The 24,526-nt window shown below is 44.3% G+C and overlaps 1 protein-coding gene across 1 annotated transcript in view; it reads left to right on the forward strand.

Moving 5' to 3' along the window:
* Nucleotides 1-8,624: 8,624 nt before the first annotated feature.
* LOC137311118 (excitatory amino acid transporter 1-like) overlaps nt 8,625-24,526 on the forward strand; it is a 40,599-nt gene continuing 24,697 nt past the window's right edge. Inside the window, exon 1 of the mRNA XM_067978488.1 lies at nt 8,625-8,682. The gene's annotated coding sequence lies outside the window, so the exon portion shown is untranslated. The remainder of the gene's footprint in view (nt 8,683-24,526) is intronic.

The following is a 24,526-nucleotide window of genomic DNA, read 5'->3' on the forward strand; positions in this document are numbered from 1 at the left end:
TGGGTCTGTGCTATGTCCCATTAGTTGTGTGTTTGGGTCTGTGCTGTGTCCCATGAATTGTGTGTTTGGGTCTGTGTTATGTCCCATTAATTGTGTGTTTGGGTCTGTGTTATGTCCCATTAATCGTGTGTTTGGGTCTGTGTTATGTCCCATGAATTGTGTGTTTGGGTCTGTGTTATGTCCCATTAATCGTGTGTTTGGGTCTGTGCTATGTCCCATTAATTGTGTGTTTGGGTCTGTGTATGTCCCATTAATCGTGTGTTTGGGTCTGTGCTATGTCCCATTAATCGTGTGTTTGGGTCTGTGCTGTGTTCCATTGGTTGTGTGTTTGGGTCTGTGCTATGTCCCATTAATCGTGTGTTTGGGCCTGTGTTATGTTCCATTGGTTGTGTGTTTGGGCCTGTGTTATGTCCCATTAATCGTGTGTTTGGGTCTGTGCTATGTTCCATTAATCGTGTGTTTGGGTCTGTGCTATGTTCCATTGGTTGTGTGTTTGGGCCTGTGTTATGTCCCATTAATCGTGTGTTTGGGTCTGTGCTATGTTCCATTAATCGTGTGTTTGGGTCTGTGCTATGTCCCATTAATCGTGTGTTTGGGTCTGTGTTATGTCCCATTAATCGTGTGTTTGGGTCTGTGTTATGTCCCATTAGTTGTGTGTTTGTGTCTGTGTTATGTCCCATTAATCGTGTGTTTGGGTCTGTGCAATGTCCCATTAATTGTGTGTTTGGGTCTGTGCAATGTCCCATTAATCGTGTGTTTGGGTCTGTGTTATGTCCCATTAATCATGTGTTTGGGTCTGTGCTATGTTCCATTAATCGTGTGTTTGGGTCTGTGCTATGTCCCATTAATTGTGTGTTTGGGTCTGTGCTATGTCCCATTAATTGTGTGTTTGGGTCTGTGCTATGTCCCATTAATCGTGTGTTTGGGTCTGTGTTATGTCCCATTAATCGTGTGTTTGGGTCTGTGCTATGTCCCATTAATTGTGTGTTTGGGTCTGTGTTATGTCCCATTAATCGTGTGTTTGGGTCTGTGCTATGTCCCATTAATTGTGTGTTTGGGTCTGTGTTATGTCCCATTAATTGTGTGTTTGGGTCTGTGTATGTCCCATTAATCATGTGTTTGGGTCTGTGCTATGTCCCATTAATTGTGTGTTTGGGTCTGTGTTATGTCCCATTAATCGTGTGTTTGGGTCTGTGCTATGTCCCATTAATTGTGTGTTTGGATCTGTGTTATGTCCCATTAATCATGTGTTTGGGTCTGTGCTATGTTCCATTAATCGTGTGTTTGGGTCTGTGCTATGTCCCATTAGTTGTGTGTTTGGGTCTGTGCTATGTCCCATTAATTGTGTGTTTGGGTCTGTGCTATGTCCCATTAATTGTATGTTTGGGTCTGTGTTATGTCCCATTAATCGTGTGTTTGGGCCTGTGTTATGTCCCATTAATCGTGTGTTTGGGTCTGTGCTATGTCCCATTAATTGTGTGTTTGGGTCTGTGTTATGTCCCATTAATCGTGTGTTTGGGTCTGTGCTATGTCCCATTAATTGTGTGTTTGGGTCTGTGCTATGTCCCATTAGTTGTGTGTTTGGGTCTGTGCTATGTCCCATTAGTTGTGTGTTTGGGTCTGTGCTATGTCCCATTAATCGTGTGTTTGGGTCTGTGTTATGTCCCATTAATCGTGTGTTTGGGTCTGTGTATGTCCCATTAATCGTGTGTTTGGGTCTGTGCTATGTCCCATTAATTGTGTGTTTGGGTCTGTGTTATGTTCCATTGATTGTGTGTTTGGGTCTGTGTTATGTTCCATTCGTTGTGTGTTTGGGTCTTTGCTATGTACCATTAGTTGTGTGTTTGGGTCCGTGTTTGTGTCTGTGCTTTGTCCCACTGGCTGTGTGTTTGGGTCTGTGCTATGTCCCATCAGTCGTGTTTGGTTCTGTGTTATGTCCCGTTAATCGTGTGTTTGGGTCTGTGCTATGTCCCATTAGTCTGGTGTTTGGGTCTGTGCTATCACCCACTGGCTGTGTGTTTATGTCTGTGTTATGTCCCATTAATCTTTGTGTTTGGGTCTGTGTTAATTATCCGTGAATCGCGTGTTTGGGTCTGTGTTAATTATCCGTTAATCGCGTGTTTGGGTCTGTGCTATGTCCCATTAGTTGTGTGTTTGGGTCTGTGCTATGTCCCATTAGTTGTGTGTTTGGGTCTGTGTTATATCCCATTCGTTGTGTGTTTGGGTCTGTGCTATGTCCCATTAGTTGTGTGTTTGGGTCTGTGTTATATCCCATTAGTTGTGTGTTTGGGTCTGTGCTATGTCCCATTAATCGTATAAGAACATAAACATAAGAACATAAGAAATAGGAGCAGGAGTAGGCCAACCGGCCCCTCGAGCCTGCTCCGCCATTCAATAAGATCATGGTTGATCTGATCCTAACCTCAAATCTAAATTCATGTCCAATTTCCTGCCCGCTCCCCATAACCCCTAATTCCCTTTACTTCTAGGAAACTGTCTATTTCTGTTTTAAATTTATTTAATGATGTAGCTTCCACAGCTTCCTGGGGCAGCAAATTCCACAGACCTACCACCCTCTGAGTGAAGAAGTTTCTCCTCATCTCAGTTTTGAAAGAGCAGCCCCTTATTCTAAGATTATGCCCCCTAGTTCTAGTTTCACCCATCTTTGGGAACATCCTTACCGCATCCACCCGATCAAGACCCTTCACAATCTTATATGTTTCAATAAGATCGCCTCTCATTCTTCTGAACTCCAATGAGTAGAGTCCCAATCTACTCAACCTCTCCTCATATGTCCGCCCCCTCATCCCCGGGATTAACCGAGTGAACCTTCTTTGTACTGCCTCGAGAGCAAGTATGTCTTTTCTTAAGTATGGACACCAAAACTGTATGCAGTATTCCAGGTGCGGTCTCACCAATACCTTATATAACTGCAGCAATACCTCCCTGTTTTTATATTCGATCCCCCGAGCAATAAAAGCCAACATTCCGTTGGCCTCCTTGATCACCTGCTGCACCTGCATACCAACTTTTTGATGATCTTGCACTAGGACCCCCAGATCCCTTTGTACTGCAGTACTTTCCAGTCTCTCGCCATTAAGATAATAACTTGATCTCTGATTTTTCCTGCCAAAGTGCATAACCTCACATTTTCCAATATTGTATTGCATCTGCGATATCTTCGCCCACTTACCCAGCCTGTCTATATCCCCTTGTAGGTTTTTTATGTCCTCCTCACTCTCCACTTTCCCGCCCATCTTTGTATCATCTGCAAACTTTGATATGTTTGGGTCTGTGCTATGTCCCATTAATCGTGTGTTTGGGTCTGTGCTATGTTCCATTAATCGTGTGTTTGGGTCTGTGCTATGTCCCATTAATCGTGTGTTTGGGTCTGTGTTATGTCCCATTAATCATGTGTTTGGGTCTGTGCTATGTTCCATTAATCGTGTGTTTGGGTCTGTGCTATGTCCCATTAATTGTGTGTTTGGGTCTGTGCTATGTCCCATTAATTGTGTGTTTGGGTCTGTGTTATGTCCCATTAATTGTGTGTTTGGGTCTGTGTTATGTCCCATTAATCGTGTGTTTGGGTCTGTGCTATGTCCCATTAATTGTGTGTTTGGGTCTGTGTTATGTCCCATTAATTGTGTGTTTGGGTCTGTGTATGTCCCATTAATCATGTGTTTGGGTCTGTGCTATGTCCCATTAATTGTGTGTTTGGGTCTGTGTTATGTCCCATTAATCGTGTGTTTGGGTCTGTGCTATGTCCCATTAATTGTGTGTTTGGGTCTGTGTTATGTCCCATTAATCATGTGTTTGGGTCTGTGCTATGTTCCATTAATCGTGTGTTTGGGTCTGTGCTATGTCCCATTAGTTGTGTGTTTGGGTCTGTGCTATGTCCCATTAGTTGTGTGTTTGGGTCTGTGCTATGTCCCATTAATTGTGTGTTTGGGTCTGTGTTATGTGCCATTAATTGTATGTTTGGGTCTGTGTTATGTCCCATTAATCATGTGTTTGGGTCTGTGCTATGTCCCATTAATTGTGTGTTTGGGTCTGTGTTATGTCCCATTAATCATGTGTTTGGGTCTGTGCTATGTTCCATTAATCGTGTGTTTGGGTCTGTGCTATGTCCCATTAGTTGTGTGTTTGGGTCTGTGTTATGTCCCATTAATCGTGTGTTTGGGTCTGTGCTATGTCCCATTAATTGTGTGTTTGGGTCTGTGTTATGTCCCATTAATCGTGTGTTTGGGTCTGTGCTATGTCCCATTAATCGTGTGTTTGGGTCTGTGTATGTCCCATTAATCATGTGTTTGGGTCTATGCTATGTTCCATTAATTGTGTGTTTGGGTCTGTGTTATGTCCCATTAATTGTATGTTTGGGTCTGTGTTATGTCCCATTAATCGTGTGTTTGGGTCTGTGCTATGTCCCATTAATTGTGTGTTTGGGTCTGTGTTATGTGCCATTAATCATGTGTTTGGGTCTGTGCTATGTTCCATTAATCGTGTGTTTGGGTCTGTGTTATGTCCCATTAATCATGTGTTTGGGTCTGTGCTATGTCCCATTAATCGTGTGTTTGGGTCTGTGTTATGTCCCATTAATCATGTGTTTGGGTCTGTGTTATGTCCCATTAATCGTGTGTTTGGGTCTGTGTATGTCCCATTAATCATGTGTTTGGGTCTGTGCTATGTTCCATTAATCGTGTGTTTGGGTCTGTGCTATGTTCCATTAATCGTGTGTTTGGGTCTGTGCTATGTCCCATTAATTGTGTGTTTGGGTCTGTGCTATGTCCCATCAATCGTGTGTTTGGGCCTGTGTTCTGTCCCATTAATCGTGTGTTTGGGTCTGTGCTATGTCCCATTAATCGTGTGTTTGGGCCTGTGTTCTGTCCCATTAATCGTGTGTTTGGGCCTGTGTTCTGTCCCATTAATCGTGTGTTTGGGTCTGTGTTATGTCCCATTAATCGTGTGTTTGGGTCTGTGTTATGTCCCATTAATTGTGTGTTTGGGTCTGTGTTATGTCCCATTAATCGTGTGTTTGGGTCTGTGTTATGTCCCATTAATCGTGTGTTTGGGCCTGTGTCATGTCCCATTAATCGTGTGTTTGGGTCTGTGCTATGTCCCATTAATCGTGTGTTTGGGTCTGTGTTATGTCCCATTAATCGTGTGTTTGGGTCTGTGCTGTGTTCCATTGGTTGTGTGTTTGGGCCTGTGTTATGTCCCATTAATCGTGTGTTTGGGTCTGTGCTATGTTCCATTAATCGTGTGTTTGGGTCTGTGCTATGTCCCATTAATCGTGTGTTTGGGTCTGTGTTATGTCCCATTAATCGTGTGTTTGGGTCTGTGTTATGTCCCATTAGTTGTGTGTTTGGGTCTGTGTTATGTCCCATTAATCGTGTGTTTGGGTCTGTGCTATGTCCCATTAATTGTGTGTTTGGGTCTGTGCAATGTCCCATTAATTGTGTGTTTGGGTCTGTGCTATGTCCCATTAATCGTGTGTTTGGGTCTGTGTTATGTCCCAATAATCGTGTGTTTGGGTCTGTGTTAAGTCCCATTAATTGTGTGTTTGGGTCTGTGTTATGTCCCAATAATCGTGTGTTTGGGTCTGTGTTAAGTCCCATTAATTGTGTGTTTGGGTCTGTGTTATGTCCCAATAATCGTGTGTTTGGGTCTGTGTTAAGTCCCATTAATTGTGTGTTTGGGTCTGTGTTATGTCCCAATAATCGTGTGTTTGGGTCTGTGTTAAGTCCCATTAATTGTGTGTTTGGGTCTGTGCTATGTCCCATTAATCGTGTGTTTGGGTCTGTGTTATCTCCCATTAATCGTGTGTTTGGGTCTGTGTATGTTCCATTAATCGTGTGTTTGGGTCTGTGCTATGTCCCATTAGTTGTGTGTTTGGGTCTGTGTTATGTCCCATTAATTGTGTGTTTGGGTCTGTGTTATGTCCCATTAATCGTGTGTTTGGGTCTGTGTATGTCCCATTAATCGTGTGTTTGGGTCTGTGCTATGTCCCATTAGTTGTGTGTTTGGGTCTGTGCTATGTCCCATTAGTTGTGTGTTTGGGTCTGTGCTATGTCCCATTAATCGTGTGTTTGGGTCTGTGTTATGTCCCATTAATCGTGTGTTTGGGTCTGTGTATGTCCCATTAATCGTGTGTTTGGGTCTGTGCTATGTCCCATTAATTGTGTGTTTGGGTCTGTGTTATGTCCCATTAATCGTGTGTTTGGGTCTGTGTATGTCCCATTAATCGTGTGTTTGGGTCTGTGCTATGTCCCATTAGTTGTGTGTTTGGGTCTGTGCTATGTCCCATTAATCGTGTGTTTGGGTCTGTGTATGTCCCATTAATCGTGTGTTTGGGTCTGTGCTATGTCCCATTAGTTGTGTGTTTGGGTCTGTGCTATGTTCCATTAATCGTGTGTTTGGGTCTGTGTTATGTCCCATTAATCGTGTGTTTGTGTCTGTGCTTTGTCCCATTAATCGTGTGTTTGGGTCTGTGCTGTGTCCCATTAATCGTGTGTTTGGGTCTGTGCTATGTCCCATTAATCGTGTGTTTGGGTCTGTGTTATGTCCCATTAATTGTGTATTTGGGTCTGTGTTATGTCCCATTAATCGTGTGTTTGGGTCTGTGCTGTGTTCCATTCGTTGTGTGTTTGGGTCTGTGCTATGTCCCATTAATCGTGTGTTTGGGTCTGTGTATGTCCCATTAATCGTGTGTTTGGGTCTGTGCTGTGTTCCATTCGTTGTGTGTTTGGGTCTGTGCTATGTCCCATTAATCGTGTGTTTGGGTCTGTGTATGTCCCATTAATCGTGTGTTTGGGTCTGTGCTGTGTTCCATTCGTTGTGTGTTTGGGTCTGTGCTATGTCCCATTAATCGTGTGTTTGGGTCTGTGCTATGTCCCATTAGTTGTGTGTTTGGGTCTGTGTTATGTCCCATTAGTTGTGTGTTTGGGTCTGTGCTATGTCCCATTAGTTGTGTGTTTGGGTCTGTGCTATGTCTCATTAGTTGTGTGTTTGGGTCTGTGCTATGTCCCATTAATCGTGTGTTTGGGTCTGTGCTGTGTCCCATTAATCGTGTGTTTGGGTCTGTGCTATGTCCCATTAGTTGTGTGTTTGGGTCTGTGCTATGTCCCATTCGTTGTGTGTTTGGGTCTGTGCTATGTCCCATTCGTTGTGTGTTTGGGTCTGTGCTATGTCCCATTAATCGTGTGTTTGGGTCTGTGCTGTGTTCCATTCGTTGTGTGTTTGGGTCTGTGCTATGTCCCATTAATCGTGTGTTTGGGTCTGTGCTCTGTCCCATTAATCGTGTGTTTGGGTCTGTGCTATGTCCCATTAATCGTGTGTTTGGGTCTGTGTTATGTCCCATTAATCGTGTGTTTGGGTCTGTGCTATGTCCCATTAATCGTGTGTTTGGGTCTGTGCTATGTCCCATTAATCGTGTGTTTGGGTCTGTGCTATGTCCCATTAATCGTGTGTTTGGGTCTGTGTTATGTCCCATTAATCGTGTGTTTGGGTCCGTGTTATGTCCCATTAATTGTGTGTTTGGGTCCGTGTTATGTCCCATTAATCGTGTGTTTGGGTCCGTGTTATGTCCCATTAATCGTGTGTTTGGGTCCGTGTTATGTCCCATTAATCGTGTGTTTGGGTCTGTGTTATGTCCCATTAATTGTGTGTTTGGGTCCGTGTTATGTCCCATTAATTGTGTGTTTGGGTCCGTGTTATGTCCCATTAATCGTGTGTTTGGGTCCGTGTTATGTCCCATTAATCGTGTGTTTGGGTCCGTGTTCTGGTATTTGATTCTCTTTGTGCCAATCAAAGGGTCGGAGGCTCCTGCAGGAATTTACCTCTTTAAAGAATGTATTGGGATTCTGGGTACACACGCCCTTTGAAGGGCTGATTGGGGCCCAATTCTCGGTAAATCTGGGAAATACAAAGTCTCTCCATGTGGCAGATCTCCCCAATCCTATATTTCCATCAGTTCATTCACTGGATTTGCTCTGTTTATAAAACAGCCCATCGTTTAAACTCAGTTGATATGTGAATGAAAATCTTTAATGTGTCTGTCCGATGTTGTTTGAAGCCGGTTTCTCTGTAAATGAACGAGTTGTGGACACATTCTGAACAACACAGCAGTTCACGGAACTCTTGCAGTGGGTGGGGCCTGAACCACATCCTCTTTTGGTTTTCTTGGACATTGGGAACATATGTGAGTTTTTTGGATGAATCGTCCCCTCCTCTCTCTCTACAGTGATGTGGAGATGCCGGTGATGGACTCCCCGAGGCAGTGAGTTTGCATTTTAATCCAATTCAACCTTTAAAACTCTCCCAACCACCAAGAAGGGAATAATACTTGGGAACCAAGGGTCCGACAAGAATGAGGAACAGAAAGAAATTAGTATCAGTAAAAAAAAATAGTGCCAGAGAAATTAATGGGACTGAAAGACGATAAAAGGCGGGATTTCAGAGCGCTGAGAACAGCTGAGAGGAGCCGAGCCGAGCGGAGGGAGCGTCCGATAAAAGGCGGGATTTCAGAGCGCTGAGAACAGCTGAGAGGAGCCGAGCCGAGCGGAGGGAGCGTCCGATAAAAGGCGGGATTTCAGAGCGCTGAGAGGAGCCGAGCGGAGCTGCGACCGAGTTCGAAGTGACGTCAGGAATCAGATCGGGACACGACACAGGGGAGGCACCTGATTGGTGAGTAGGTTCAGGTGAGTATTTCTACTTATCGACAGTAACTGAAGTAAAAGGAAAGGGAAGGTCTGCAGGTCTTATAGGAAGTAGCGTTTATTTTTTAGTGAATCAAGGTCCCTAGTGTAGTTAACATTCTCTAAATTGAGAACAATTTAAAGGAGTAAACTCCTTAAAGGGAGTGGTAAGTAGTTTTTCTTTCTTTTTTTTTCTCTTGACATTGTAGTTGTTGTTAAGCTAACTTAAGGGTTAAGTCATGGCAGGAGATCCCAGAGCCGTGTCATGTTCCTCTTGTGAGATGTGGGAATTCAGGGCTCCTTCCTGTATCCCTGATTCCTTCACCTGCGGGAAGTGTGTCCAGCTGCAGCTATTGTTTGACCGCTTGACGGCTCTGGAGCTGCGGATGGACTCACTTTGGAGCATCCGCGATGCTGAGAAAGTCGTGGATAGCACGTTCAGTGAGTTGGTCACACCGCAGATAAAAATTACTGAGGGAGATAGTGAATGGGTGACCAACAGACAGAGGAAGAGTAGGAAGGCAGTGCAGGGGTCCCCTGCGGTCATCTCCCTCCAAAACAGGTATACCGTTTTGGATACTGTTGGCGGAGATGGCTCACCAGGGGAAGGTGGCAGTGGCCAGGTTCATGGCACCGTGGCTGGCTCTGCTGCACAGGAGGGCAGGAAAAAGAGTGGCAGAGCTATAGTGATAGGGGACTCGATTGTAAGGGGAATAGACAGGCGTTTCTGCGGACGCAACCGAGACTCCAGGATGGTATGTTGCCTCCCTGGTGCAAGGGTCAAGGATGTCTCGGAGCAGCTGCACGACATTCTGGAGGGGGAGGGTGAACAGCCAGTTGTCGTGGTGCATATAGGCACCAACGATATAGGTAAAAAACAGGATGAGGTCCTACAAGCTGAATTTAGGGAGTTAGGAGTTAAACTAAAGAATAGGACCTCAGGTAGTAATCTCAGGATTGCTACCAGTGCCACGGGTTAGTCAGAGTAGGAATGACAGGATAGCTAAGATGAATACGTGGCTTGAGAGATGGTGCAAGAGGGAGGGATTCAAATTCCTGGGACATTGGAACCGGTTCTGGGGGAGGTGGGACCAGTACAAATTGGACGGTCTGCATCTGGGCAGGACTGGAACCAATGTCCTAGGGGGAGTGTTTGCCAGTGCTGTTGGGGAGGGTTTAAACTAATGTGGCAGGGGGATGGGAACCGATGCAGGAAGTCAGTGGGAAGTAAAGTGGTGACAGAAACAAAAGGCAGTAAGGGAGAGTGTACAGAACATGACCGGACAGATGGTCTGAGAAAGCAGGGCAAAGACCAAGGGAAGTCTAGATTAAACTGCATTTATTTCAATGCAAGAAGTCTGATGGGCAAGGCAGATGAACTCAGGGCATGGATGGGTACATGGGACTGGGATGTTATAGCTATTACTGAAACATGGCTAAGGGACGGGCAGGACTGGCAGCTCAATGTTCCAGGGTACAGATGCTATAGGAAAGATAGAGCAGGAGGTAAGAGAGGAGGGGGAGTTGCGTTCTTGATTAGGGAGAACATCACGGCAGTAGTGAGAGGGGATATATCCGAGGGTTCGCCCACTGAGTCTATATGGGTAGAACTGAAAAATAAGAAGGGAGAGATCACATTGATAGGATTGTACTACAGACCCCCAAATAGTCAACGGGAAATTGAGGAGCAAATATGTAAGGAGATTACAGACAGCTGCAAGAAAAATAGGGTGGTAATAGTAGGGGACTTTAACTTTCCCAACATTGACTGGGACAGCCATAGCATTAGGGGCTTGGATGGAGAGAAATTTGTTGAGTGTATTCAGGAGGAATTTCTCATTCAGTATGTGGATGGCCCGACTAGAGAGGGGGCAAAACTTGACCTCCTCTTGGGAAATAAGGAAGGGCAGGTGACAGAAGTGTTAGTGAGGGATCACTTTGGGACCAGTGATCATAATTCCATTAGTTTTAAGATAGCTATGGAGAATGATAGGTCTGGCCCAAAAGTTAAAATTCTAAATTGGGGAAAGGCCAATTTTGATGGTATTAGACAGGAACTTTCAGAAGTTGATTGGGAGAGTCTGTTGGCAGGCAAAGGGACATCTGGTAAGTGGGAGGCCTTCAAAAGTGTGTTAACCAGGGTTCAGGGTAAGCACATTCCTTATAAAGTGAAGGGCAAGGCTGGGAGAAGTAGGGAACCTTGGATGACTCGGGAGATTGAGGCACTAGTCAAAAAGAAGAAGGAGGCATATGACATGCATAGGCAGCTGGGATCAAGTGGATCCCTTGAAGAGTATAGAGATTGTCGGAGTAGAGTTAAGAGAGAAATCAGGAGGGCAAAAAGGGGATATGAGATTGCTTTGGCAGATCAGGCAAAGGTGAATCTAAAGAGCTTCTACAAATACAAAAAGGGCAAAAGGGTAACTAGGGAGAGAGTAGGGCCTCTTAAGGATCAACAAGGTCATCTATGTGCGGAACCACAAGAGATGGGTGAGATCCTGAATGAATATTTCACATCGGTATTTACGGTTGAGAAAGGCATGGATGTTAGGGAACTTGGGGAAATAAATAGTGATGTCTTGAGGAGTGTACATATTACAGAGAGGGAGGTGCTGGAAGTCTTAACGCGCATCAAGGTAGATAAATCTCCGGGACCTGATGAAATGTATCCCAGGATGTTATGGGAGGTTAGGGATGAAATTGCGGGTCCCCTCGCAGAGATATTTGAATCATCCACCGCTACAGGTGAGGTGCCTGAAGATTGGAGGGTAGCAAATGTTGTGCCTTTGTTTAAGAAGGGCGGCAGGGAAAAGCCTGGGAACTACAGACCGGTGAGCCTGACATCTGTAGTGGGTAAGTTGTTAGAGGGTATTCTGAGGGACAGGATCTACAGGCATTTGGAGAGGCAGGGACTGATTAGGAACAGTCAGCATGGTTTTGTGAGAGGAAAATCATGTCTCACGAATTTGATTGAGTTTTTTGAAGGGGTAACCGAGAAGATAGATGAGGGCTGTGCAGTAGACGTGGTCTACATGGACTTCAGCAAAGCATTTGACAAGGTACCGCATGGTAGGTTGTTACATAAGGTTAAATCTCATGGGATCCAAGGTGAGGTAGCCAATTGGATACAAAATTGGCTTGACGACAGAAGACAGAGGGTGGTTGTAGAGGGTTGTTTTTCAAACTGGATGCCTGTGTCCAGCGGTGTGCCTCAGGGATCGGTGCTGGGTCCGCTGTTATTTGTTATTTATATTAATGATTTGGATGAGAATTTAGGAGGCATGGTTAGTAAGTTTGCAGATGACACCAAGATTGGTGGCATTGTGGACAGTGAAGAAGGTTATCTAGGATTGCAACGGGATCTTGATAAATTGGGCCAGTGGGCCGATGAATGGCAGATGGAGTTTAATTTAGATAAATGTGAGGTGATGCATTTTGGTAGATCGAATCGGGCCAGGACCTACTCCGTTAATGGTAGGGCGTTGGGGAGAGTTATAGAACAAAGAGATCTGGGAGTACAGATTCAATGCTCCTTGAAAGTGGAGTCACAGGTGGATAGGGTGGTGAAGAAGGCATTCAGCATGCTTGGTTTCATTGGTCAGAACATTGAATGCAGGAGTTGGGATGTCTTGTTGAAGTTGTACAGGGCATTGGTGAGGCCACACTTGGAGTACTGTGTACAGTTCTGGTCACCCTATTATAGAAAGGATATTATTAAACTAGAAAGAGTGCAGAAAAGATTTACTAGGATGCTACCGGGACTTGATGGTTTGACTTACAGGGAGAGGTTAGACAGACTGGGACTTTTTTCCCTGGAGAGTAGGAGGTTAAGGGGTGATCTTATAGAAGTCTATAAAATAATGAGGGGCATAGATAAGGTCGATAGTCAAAATCTTTTTCCAAAGGTAGGGGAGTCTATAACGAGGGGGCACAGATTTAAGGTGAGAGGGGAGAGATACAAAAGGGTCCAGAGGGGCAATTTTTTCACTCAAAGGGTGGTGAGTGTCTGGAACGAGCTGCCAGAGGCAGTAGTAGAGGCGGGTACAATTTTGTCTTTTAAAAAGCATTTGGACAGTTACATGGGTAAGATGGGTATCGAGGGATATGGGCCAAGTGCAGGCAATTGGGACTAGCTTAGTGGTATAAACTGGGCGACATGGACATGTTGGGCCGAAGGGCCTGTTTCCATGTTGTAACTTCTATGATTCTATGATTCTATGATAAATCCCAAGGTCCTGATGATCTTGATCCCAGGGTTTTGAAAGAGGTGGATATGGAGATAGAGAATGCATTAGTTGTCATCTTCCAAAATTCTATAGATTCTGGAACAGTTCCTGCAGATTGGAGGGTTGTAAATGTAGCCCCACTATTTGAGAAAGGAGGGAGAAAAAACAGGGAACTACAGACCGGTTAGCCTAACATCAGTAGTGGGGAAAATGCTAGAATCTATTATAATGGATGTGATAACCAGACACTTAGAAAATAATAATAGGATTGGCAGAGTTAACATGGATTCATGAAAGGGAAATCATGTTTGACAAACCTATGCTGGGACCAGAGTTCCAGTGAATCGAATAACTGGGGAGGTAGAAAGGACTTTAAACTAAATAAGGGGGGGGTGCGGGAGGGGCAGGGGGCGCGCAGGGAGGGTCCCGGTGGAGAGAAATCTAGAATACTAAAGAGAAAAGACAAAGATGCAGTGCTGGAAAGTGACTGGGGTAAGGATTACCAGATCGTGTCAGGAAGGGACAGAGCGTACAAACAAAAGACAACAGGGTCCAGGTAAGAAAAAATGGTAATAAAACAAATTGGGCCATAGTACAAAAAAATGTTAAGATGTCTAAAAATGTAAAAAAGACAAATCTAAAGGCCCTGTATCTGAATGCACGAAGCATTGGTAATAAGGTAGACAAATTAACAGCGCAAATAGATGTAAACGGACACGATATAATTGCGATTACAGAGACATGGCTGCAGGGTGACCAAGGCTGGGAGCTGAATATCCAAGGGTATTCGATATCTCGGAAGGACAGGCAAAAAGGAAAAGGAGGTGGGGTGGCGTTGTTCGTAGGAACATAGGAACAGGAGTAGGCCATTCAGCCCCTCGTGCCTGCTCCGCCATTTGATAAGATCATGGCTGATCTGTGATCTAACTCCATATACTTTATATTAACGATTTGGAGGAGGGGACCGAGTGCAACATATCAAAATTTGCAGATGATACAAAGATGGGAGGGAAAGTAGAGAGTGAGGAGGACATAAAGAACCTGCAAGGGGATATAGACAGGCTGGGTGAGTGGGCGGAGATTTGGCAGATGCAATATAATATTGGAAAATGTGAGGTTATGCACTTTGGCAGGAAAAATCAGAGAGCAAGTTATTTTCTTAATGGCGAGAGACTGGAAAGTACTGCAGTACAAAGGGATCTGGGGGTCCTAGTGCAAGAAAATCAAAAAGTTGGTATGCAGGTGCAGCAGGTGATCAAGAAAGCCAACGGAATGTTGGCTTTTATTGCTAGGGGGATAGAATATAAAAACAAGGAGGTATTGCTGCAGTTATATAAGGTATTGGTGAGACCGCACCTGGAATACTGCATACAGTTTTGGTCTCCATACTTAAGAAAAGACATACTTGCTCTCGAGGCAGTACAAAGAAGGTTCACTCGGTTAATCCCGGGGATGAGGGGGCGGACATATGAGGAGAGGTTGAGTAGATTGGGACTCTACTCATTGGAGTTCAGAAGAATGAGAGGCGATCTTATTGAAACATATAAGATTGTGAAGGGTCTTGATCGGGTGGATGCAGTAAGGATGTTCCCAAAGATGGGTGAAACTAGAACTAGGGGGCATAATCTTAGAATAAGGGGCTGCTCTTTCAAAACTGAGATGAGGAGAAACTTCTTCACTCAGAGGGTGGTAGGTCTGTGGAATTTGCTGCCCCAGGAAGCTGTGGAAGCTACATCATTAGATAAATTTAAAACAGAAATAGACAGTTTCCTAGAAGTAAAGGGAATTAGGGGTTATGGGGAGCAGGCAGGAAATTGGACATGAAGCTGAGTTCGGATCGGTCAATGCCCTGTGGGTGGCGGAGAGGGCCCAGGGGCTATGTGGCCGGGTCCTGCTCCGACTTCTTGTGTTCTTTAGATTTGTGGTTGGGATGAGATCAGCCATGATCTTATTGAATGGCGGAGCAGGCTCGAGGGGCCGATTGGCCTACTCCTGCTCCAATTTCTTATGTTCTTATGTTCTTATATACCTGCCTTTGGCCCATATCCCTTAATTCCTTTGGTTGCCAAAAAGCTATCTATCTCAGATTTAAATTTAGCAATTGAGCTCGTATCAATTGCAATTTGCGGAAGAGAGTTCCAAACTTCTACCACCCTTTGTGTGTAGAAATGTTTTCTAATCTCACTCCTGAAAGGTCTGGCTCTAATTTTTAGACTGTGCCCCCGACTCCAAAAATCCCCAACCAGCGGAAATAGTTTCTCTCTATCCACCCTATCTGTTCCCCTTAATATCTTATAAACTTCGATCAGATCACCCCTTAACCTTCTAAACTCCAGAGAATGCAACCCCAATTTGTGTAATCTCTCCTCATAATTTAACCCTTGAAGTCCTGGTATCATTCCAGTAAACCTACGCTGCACTCCCTCCAAGGCCAATATGTCCTTCCGAAGGTGCGGTGCCCAGAACTGCTCACAGTACTCCAGGTGCGGTCTAACCAGGGTTTTGTATTGCTGCAGCATAACTTCTGCCCCCTTGTACTCCAGTCCTCCAGATATAAAGGCCAGCATTCCATTAGTCTTATTGATTATTTTCTGCACCTGTTCATGACACTTCAATGATCCATGTACCTGAACCCCTAAGTCCCTTTGGGCATCCACTGTTTTTAACCTTTTACCATTTAGAAAGTACCCTGTTCTATCCTTTTTTGATCCAAAGTGGATGACCTCACATTTGTCTACATTGAATTCCATTTGCCACAGTTTTGCCCATTCACCTAATCTATCAATATCGCTTTGTAATTTTATGTTTTCATCTACACTGCTTACAATGCCACCAATCTTTGTGTCATCGGCAAACTTAGATATGAGACTTTCTATGCCTTCATCTAAGTCGTTAATAAATATTGTGAATAATTGAGGCCCCAAGACAGATCCCTGCGGGACTCCACTAGTCACATCCTGCCAATGTGAGAACCTACCCATGATCCCTACTCTCTGTCGCCTTTCGCTCAGCCAATTTCCGAACCAAGTCCGTACTTTTCCCTTGATTCCATGGGCTTCTATCTTAGCTAACAGTCTCTTATGTGGGACCTTATCAAATGCCTTCTGGAAGTCCATATAAATAACATCCATTGACATTCCCCTGTCCACTACTTTAGTCACCTCTTCAAAAAATTCAATCAGGTTTGTCAGGCACGACCTACCTTTCACAAATCCATGCTGGCTCTCCCTGATTAACTGAAAATTCTCGAGGTGTTCTGTCACCCTATCCTTAATTATAGACTCCAGCATTTTCCCCACAACAGATGTTAGGCTAACTGGGTCTATAATTCCCTGGTTTCCCTCTCCTTTCTTAAAAAGGATGAAATCAGAGCAATAGTCAGAAAGGATATTGGCTCTGAAAATCAAGGTGTGGAATCAGTCAGAGTGGAGTTCAGAAGCACCAAGGGGCAGAAAACACTGGTGGGAGTTGTCTACATGCCTCTAAACAGTAGTGGTAATGTCGGGGATGGCATTAAACAGGAAATTAGAGATGCATGTAACAAGGGTACTACAGTAATCATGGGTGACTTTAATCTACATATAGACTGTCCAAACCAAATTAGGAATAATACTGTGGAGGAGGAATTCCTGGAGTGTGTACGAGATGGTTTTTTAGAGCAGTACGTTGAGGAGCCAACCAGGGAACAGGCTATCCTAGATTGGGTATTGTGCAATGACAAGGGATTAATTAATAATCTTGTTGTGTAGGGTCCTTTAGGGAAGAGTGATCATAACATGATAGAATTCTTCATTAAGATGGAAAGTGAAGTCGTCCAATCCGAAACTCGGGTCCTGAATCTAAACAAAGGAAACTACGAAGGTACGAGGAGTGAGTTGGCTATGACAGATTGGGAAGCTTCATTAAAAGGCATGACGGTGGATAGGCAATGGCTAACATTTAAGGAACGAATGCATGAATTGCAACAATTATACATTCCTTTCTGGCGTAAAACACAAAAGGAAATGCCGCCAACCATGGCTAACAAAAGAAATTAAGGATAGTATTAGATCCAAAGAGGAGTCATATAAAGTTGCCAGAAAAAGTAGCAAACCTGAGGATTGGGAGCAGTTTAGAATTCAGCAAAAAAGGACCAAGAGATTGATTAAGAGGGGAAAAATAGAGTATGATAGTAAACTAGCAAGGAACATAAAAGTGGACTGTAAAAACTTCTACAAATAAAAGAAAAAGATTAGTGAAGACAAATGTAAGTCCCTTACAGTCAGAAACGGGAGAATTTATAATGGGGAACAAGGAAATGGCAGAGCAATTAAACAAATACTTTGGTTTTGTCTTCGCGGAAGAGGACAAAGATAACTTCCCAGAAATGCTAGGGAACCAAGGGACCAGTGAGAAGGAGGAATTAAAGGAAATTAGTATTAGTAAAAAAAATAGTTCTGGAGAAATTAATGGGACTGAAAGCTGATAAATCCCCCGGGCCTGATAATCTGCATCCCAGAGTATTAAAAGAGGTAGCCATGGAAATAGTGGATGCATTAGTTGTCATCTTCCAAAATTCTATAGATTATGGAATGTTTCCTGCAGTTTGGAGGGTGGCAAATGTAACCCCACTATTTAAAAAAGGAGGGAGAGAGAAAACAGGGAACTACAGACCGGTTAGCCTAAATTCAGTAGCAGGGAAAATGCTAGAATCTATTATAAAGGATGTGATTAGAAAATATCAGTGGGATTAGACAAAGTCAACATGGATTTATGAAAGGGAAATTATGTTTGACAAACCTACTGGAGTTTTTTGAGGATGTAACTGGTAGAATAGATAATGGAGAACCAGTGGATGTGGTTTATTTGGATTTTCAGAAGGCCTTTGATAAGGTCCCACATAAGAGGTTAGTGTGCAAAATTAAAGCACATGGGATTGGGGGAATATACTGGCATGGATTGAGAATTGGTTAACAGACAGGAAACAGAGAGTAGGAATAAATGGGTCTTTTTTGGGGTGGCAGGCAGTGACTAGTGGGGTACCGCAGGGATCAGTGCTTGGGCCCCAGCTATTCACAATATATATCAATGATTTGGATGAGGGAACCAAATGTAATATTTCCAAGTTTGCTGATGACACAAAACTAGGTGGGATCGTGAGTTGTGAGGAGGATGCAAAGAGGCTTCAAGGAGATATGGACAGGCTAAGTGAATGGGCAAGAACATGGCAGATGGAATATAATGTGGAAAAATGTGAAGTTATCCACTTTGGTAGGAAAAACAGAAATGCAGAGTATTTTTTAAATGATGATAGATTGGGAAATGTTGATGTTCAAAGGGACCTGGGGGTCCTTGTACACCAGTCACTGAAAGCTAACATGCAGGTGCAGCAAGCGATTAGGAAGGCAAATGGTATGTTGGCCTTCATTGCAAGAGGATTTGAGTACAGGAGCAGGGATGTCTTACTGCAGTTATACAGGGCCTTGGTGAGACCACACCTGGAGTATTGTGTGCAGTTTTGGTCTCCTTACCTAAGAGAGGATATACTTGCCATAGAGGGAGTGCAGCGAAGGTTCACCAGGCTGATTCCTGGGATGGCGGGTTTGTCGAATGAGGAGAGATTGAGTAGACTCGGCCTGTATTCACTCGAGTTTAGAAGAATGAGAGGGGATCTTATTGAAACATACAAAATTTTTACAGGGCTCGACAGGGTAGATGCAGGGAGGATGTTTCCCCTGGGTGGGGAGTCCAGAACCAGGGGTCACAGTCTCAGAATAAGGGGTCGGTCATTTAGGACTGAGATGAGGAGAAATTTCTTCACTCAGAGTGCGGTGAATCTTTGGAATTCTCTGCCCCAGAGGGCTTTGGAGACTCAGTCATTGAGTACATTCAAAACAGAGCTCGATAGATTTCTCGATATTAAAGGCATCAAGGGATATGGGGATAGTGAAGGAAAATGGGGTTGAGGTAGAAGATCAGCCATGATCATGTTGAATGGTGGAGCAGGCTCGAGGGGCCGGATGGCCTACTCCTGCTCCTATTTCTTATGTTCTCATGAGGGACGTTTTCCCTTTTATCTTTTCTAATTGATAAACAGATGCTACCTCTGATTGGCAGTGTCACAATTCTAATAAAACCCCGTCTGCCTCATTGTATCAGTGGCCAGGAGCCTCTGATCATCCCACACAGACCCCACATGTCTTGGAGAGCAATACTTGTAGTGCAAATATAAAATTTACTGGGACATTGTACTTAGGTGACAAATATAAAGGGGTTGAACAATATTCAAAAAGATCTGGACAATTGAGGGCAGATGGATTTAAATGTTAATTGATATCAGGATGATGTAATCTCAGAACAAAGGCAGCAAATGTACACAGAATGAAAAGAAGGTCGTTTGCAAAGTGAGATGGGAGGAGCCAGAAACCCCTGGAGACCATGGCCAGGGCTTGAAATCAGTTTGCACTGGTCCCCACTGATAAAGTACTGGCATTGCATCTTAAAAAATATTCTAGGGATGTGAGTGTCGTTGGCAAGGCTGGCGTTTATCTCTCATCCCTAATTGCCTTGAGAAGGTTTGATACGACTGAGTGACTTGCTCGGCCACTTCAGGGGTGTGGGACTGGATTCACATCTCGGCCAGATAGGTAAGGACGGCAGGTTTCCTTCCCTACAGGATATTACTGAACCAGTTGGGTTTTTACGAAAATACGACCGCTTCGTGGTCACTTTGACTGATACCAGCTTTTTATTTCCAGATTTTCAAACTGAATTCGAATTCTCAAACTGATAATCTCTTCCGCAAACGGCAATTGATACTAGCTCAATTGCTAAATTTAAATGTGAGATAGATAGCTTTTTGGCAACCAAAGGTATTAAGGGATATGGGCCAAAGGCAGGTATATGGAGTTAGATCACAGATCAGCCATGATCTTATCAAATGGCGGAGCAGGCCGAGGGGCTGAATGGCCTACTCCTGTTCCTATGATGCGGTGGGATTTGAACGTCGTGTTCTTTGGATTGTTAGTCCAGAACTGGGGATTAACATAACTACTACATAACTGTACACCTTGCACCCTGGACCTTGGGGAAGTTAGAAACCCCATAAAACTGGACTGTACATGCATCCTGTAGATAGTAGAGGTTGCGGGTTTGGGAGGTGCTGTCGAAGAAGCCTTGGCGAGTTGCTGCAGTGCATCCTGTGGATGGTACACACTGCAGCCACAATGCGCCAGTGGTGAAGGGAGTGAATGTTTAGGGTGGTGGATGGGGTGCCAATCAAGGGGGCTGCTTTGTCCTGGATGGTGTCGAGCTTCTTGAGTGTTGTTGGAGCTGCACTCATCCAGGCAAGTGGAGAGTATTCCATCACACTCCTGACTTGTGCCTTGTAGATGGTGGAAAGGCTTTGGGGAGTCAAGAGGTGAGTCACTTGCCGCAGAATACCCAGCCTCTGACCTGCTCAAGTAACCACAGTATTTATGTGGTTGGTCCCATTGAGTTTCTGGTCAATGGTGACCCCCAGGATGTTGATGGTGGGGGATTGTGTCGTCTTTCTGGTCAGCAGCAGGTGCCAGGACTCCCTCAAAACCCCACTCCAGGGGAAGGTGGGACCAGGCTGTCCATGAACAAGCTCTGTTACAGCCCATAGTGGCTCCCTGTCAAGGACAGTTATTTTAGATCTAGTGTTGTGTAATGAGACAGGGTTAACTAGTAATCTTGTAGTTAAGGATCCTCTGGGGCAGAGTGATCAGAATCTGGTGGTATTTCATATTGAGTTTGAGAGTGATGTCATTAAGTCCAAAACTAGGGCTGTAAATTTAAACAAAGCCAATTACAAAGGTATGAGGGGCAAGTTGGCTCAGGTAGATTGGGAAATGAGATTAAAAGATATGACAGTAGATAAGCAATGGCAAACATTTAAAGAAACATTTCATAATTATCAACGAATATACATTCCATTGAGGAATAAAAACTCCACGGGAAAAGTGATCCAACTGTGACTAACTAAAGAAGTTAAGAATAGTATTAGATTAAAAGAAGAGGCCTATAATGTTACCTAGAAGAGTAGACGCCTGAGGATTGGGAGAGTTTTAGAAACAAGCAAAGGACGACCAAAAAATTGATAAAGAGAGAGAAAATAGAATGAGAATAAACTAGCAAAAAATATAAAAACGGATTGTAAGAGCTTCTACAAATATGTAAAAAGGAAGAGAGTAGCAAAAGTAAACGTTGGTCCCTTAGAGGCTGAGACAGGAGAAATTATAATGGGGAATAAGGAAATAGCAGAGACGGTAAACAAATATTTTGTATCTGTCTTCAGAGTAGAGGACACAAAAAACATACCAGAAATAGTGGGGAACCAAGGGGCTAACAAGAGTGAGGAATTTAAAGTAATTAATATCAGTAGAGAAAAAGTACTGGAGAAACTAATGGGACTAAAAACTGATAAATCCCCTGGACCTGATGGCCTACATCCAGGGTTCTAAAAGAGGTGGCTGCAGAGATAGTGGTTTTGATCTTCCAAAATTCCCTAGATTCAAGAACTGTCCCAGTGGATTGGAAGGTAGCAAATGTAACCCCACTATTCAAGAAAGGAGGGAGAGAGAAAACAGGGAACTACAGGCCAGTTAGCCTGACATTAGTCGTCAGGAAAATGCTGGAATCCATTATTAAGGACGTGGTTACATAGCACTTAGAAAATCATAATATGATCAGGCAGAGTCAACATGGTTTTATGAAAGGGAAATTGTGTTTGACAAATTCATTAGTGTTTTTTGAGGATGTAACTAGCAGGGTAGATAAAGGGGAACCAGTGGATGTGAAATATTTGGATTTTCAAAAGCCATTCAATAAAATGTCACATAAAAGGTTGTTACACAAGATAAGGGCTCATGGGGTTGGGGGTAAAATATTAGCATGGTCAGAGGATTGGTTAAAGGACAGAAAACAGAGAGTAGGGATAAATGGGTCATTTTCAGGTTGTCAGGCTGTAACTAGTGGGGTGCCACAAGGATCAGTGCTTGGGCCTCAGCTATTTACAATCTATATTAATGATTTAGAAAATGGGACCGAGTATAATGTATCCAAGTTTGCTGATGATACAAATCTAGCTGGGAAAGTAAGCTGTGAGGAGGACACAGAGTCTGCAAAGGGATATAGACAGGTTAAGTGAGTGGGTGAGAAGGTAGCAGATGGAGGATAATGTGGGGAAATGTGAGGTTATTCACTTTGGTAGGAAGAATAGAAAAACAGAATATTTTTTTAAAAGCTGAGAGACTAAGAAATGTTGGTGTTCAGAGAGATTTGGGTGTCCTGATACACGAATCACAGAAAGTTAACATGCAGGTACAGGAAGCAATTAGGAAGGCAAATGGTATTGAATCATAGAATCATAAAAAAGAGCACAAAAGGAGGCCATTCGGCCCATCAAGCCCGTGCCAGCTCTCTGCAAGAGCAATCCAGCTAGTCCCACTGCTCCACTTTTTGTGGTATACATTAACAGTTTGGATTTAAACGGAGGGGGCATGATTAAGAAATTTGTGGATGACACAAAGATAGGCCGTGTGGTTGATAGAATCATAGAATAGAAGTTTACAACATGGAAACAGGCCCTTCGGCCCAACATGTCCATGTCGCCCAGTTTATACCACTAAGCTAGTCCCAATTGCCTGCACTTGGCCCATATCCCTCTATACCCATCTTACCCATGTAACTGTCCAAATACTTTTTAAAAGACAAAATTGTACCCGCCTCTACTACTGCCTCTGGCAGCTCGTTCCAGACACTCACCACCCTTTGAGTGAAAAAATTGCCCCTCTGGACCCTTTTGTATCTCTCCCCTCTCACCTTAAATCTATGCCCCCTCGTTATAGACTCCCCAACCTTTGGGAAAAGATTTTGACTCTCTACCTTATCTATGCCCCTCAATATTTTATAGACTTCTATAAGATCACCCCTAAACCTCCTCCTCTCCAGGGAAAAAAGTCCCAGTCTGTCTAACCTCTCCCTATAAGTCAAACCATCAAGTCCCGGTAGCATCCTAGTAAATCTTTTCTGCACTCTTTCTAGTTTAATAATATCCTTTCTATAATAGGGTGACCAGAACTGTACACAGTACTCCAAGTGTGGCCTCACCAATGCCCTGTACAACTTCAACAAGACATCCCAACTCCTGTATTCAATGTTCTGACCAATGAAACCAAGCATGCCGAATGCCTTCTTCACCACCCTATCCACCTGTGACTCCACTTTCAAGGAGCTATGAACCTGTACTCCCAGATCTCTTTGTTCTATAACTCTCCCCAACGCCCTACCATTAACAGAGTAGGTCCTGATAGTGAGGAGGAAAGCTGTAGACTGCAGGAAGATATCAATGGACTGGTCAGATGGGCAGAAAAGTGGCAAATGGAATTCAATCCAGAGAAGTGTGAGGTGATGCATTTGGGGAGAGCAAACAAGGCAAGGGAATACACAATAAATGGGAGGATACTGAGAGGTGTAGAGGAAGTGAGGGACCTTGGAGTGCATGTCCACAGATCCCTGAAGGTAGAAGGACAGGTAGATAAGGTGGTTAAAAAGGCATACGGGATACTTTCCTTTATTATCAGCTTCCTCCCAGTAACAACACCACCTGCACGTTCCCCTCCAAGTCACACACCATCCCGACTTGGAAATATATCGCCGTTCCTTCATCGTCGCTGGGTCAAAATCCTGGAACTCCCTTCCTAACAGCACTGTGGGAGAACCGTCACCACACGGACTGCAGCGGTTCAAGAAGGCAGCTCACCACCACCTTCTCAAGGGGCAATCAGGGATGGGCAATAAATGCCGGCCTCACCAGCGACGCCCACATCCCATGAACGAATAAAGAAAAACAGAGCCCCCTCCCAGTAACACAGCCCCCTCCCAGTAACACAGCCCCCTCCCAGTAACACAGCCCCCTCCCAGTAACACAGCCCCCTCCCAGTAACACAGCCCCCTCCCAGTAACACAGCCCCCTCCCAGTAACACAGCCCCCCTCCCAGTAACACAGCCCCCCTCCCAGTAACACAAGCCCCCTCCCAGTAACACAGCCCCCTCCCAGTAACACAGCCCCCTCCCAGTAACACAGCCCCCTCCCAGTAACACAGCCCCCCTCCCAGTAACACAAGCCCCCTCCCAGTAACACAGCCCCCTCCCAGTAACACAGCCCCCTCCCAGTAACACAAGCCACTCTCTGCACTGCTGTCTGCACAGATCTCTCTTTGAGAAGTAGTTCCCTGTGGAGCTGAATTTGATACCTGGCTCCAGATGAGCTGAGTGCAGCCTATTCTATCAAACTCTGCTCCCACGCCCTGTCTCCTGCATTCCGTATTCTCCAATAAAATAAACTGTTAAATATACAATGACCGACATAACTGGAAAAGCACATCAGCTGGTGAATATATCATAACACAACCTTTCCATTCACCAACAGACAGGAGCAAAGTCACAATCCAACTGTCCAGGAGCAGATGTCCACTCACGAATGAGATATCAGCCCCACTCCTTACATTTACAAAATGTTTCACTGACTCCATTCTCACTGTCAAACAAACCTATCCCACACCAAGTCCGCTCTCCCTCCCTGTACTCCCTGACCGACATTGG

This window comes from Heptranchias perlo, unplaced genomic scaffold (assembly GCF_035084215.1).
Source record: "Heptranchias perlo isolate sHepPer1 unplaced genomic scaffold, sHepPer1.hap1 HAP1_SCAFFOLD_300, whole genome shotgun sequence".
Classification (NCBI taxonomy): domain Eukaryota; kingdom Metazoa; phylum Chordata; class Chondrichthyes; order Hexanchiformes; family Hexanchidae; genus Heptranchias; species Heptranchias perlo.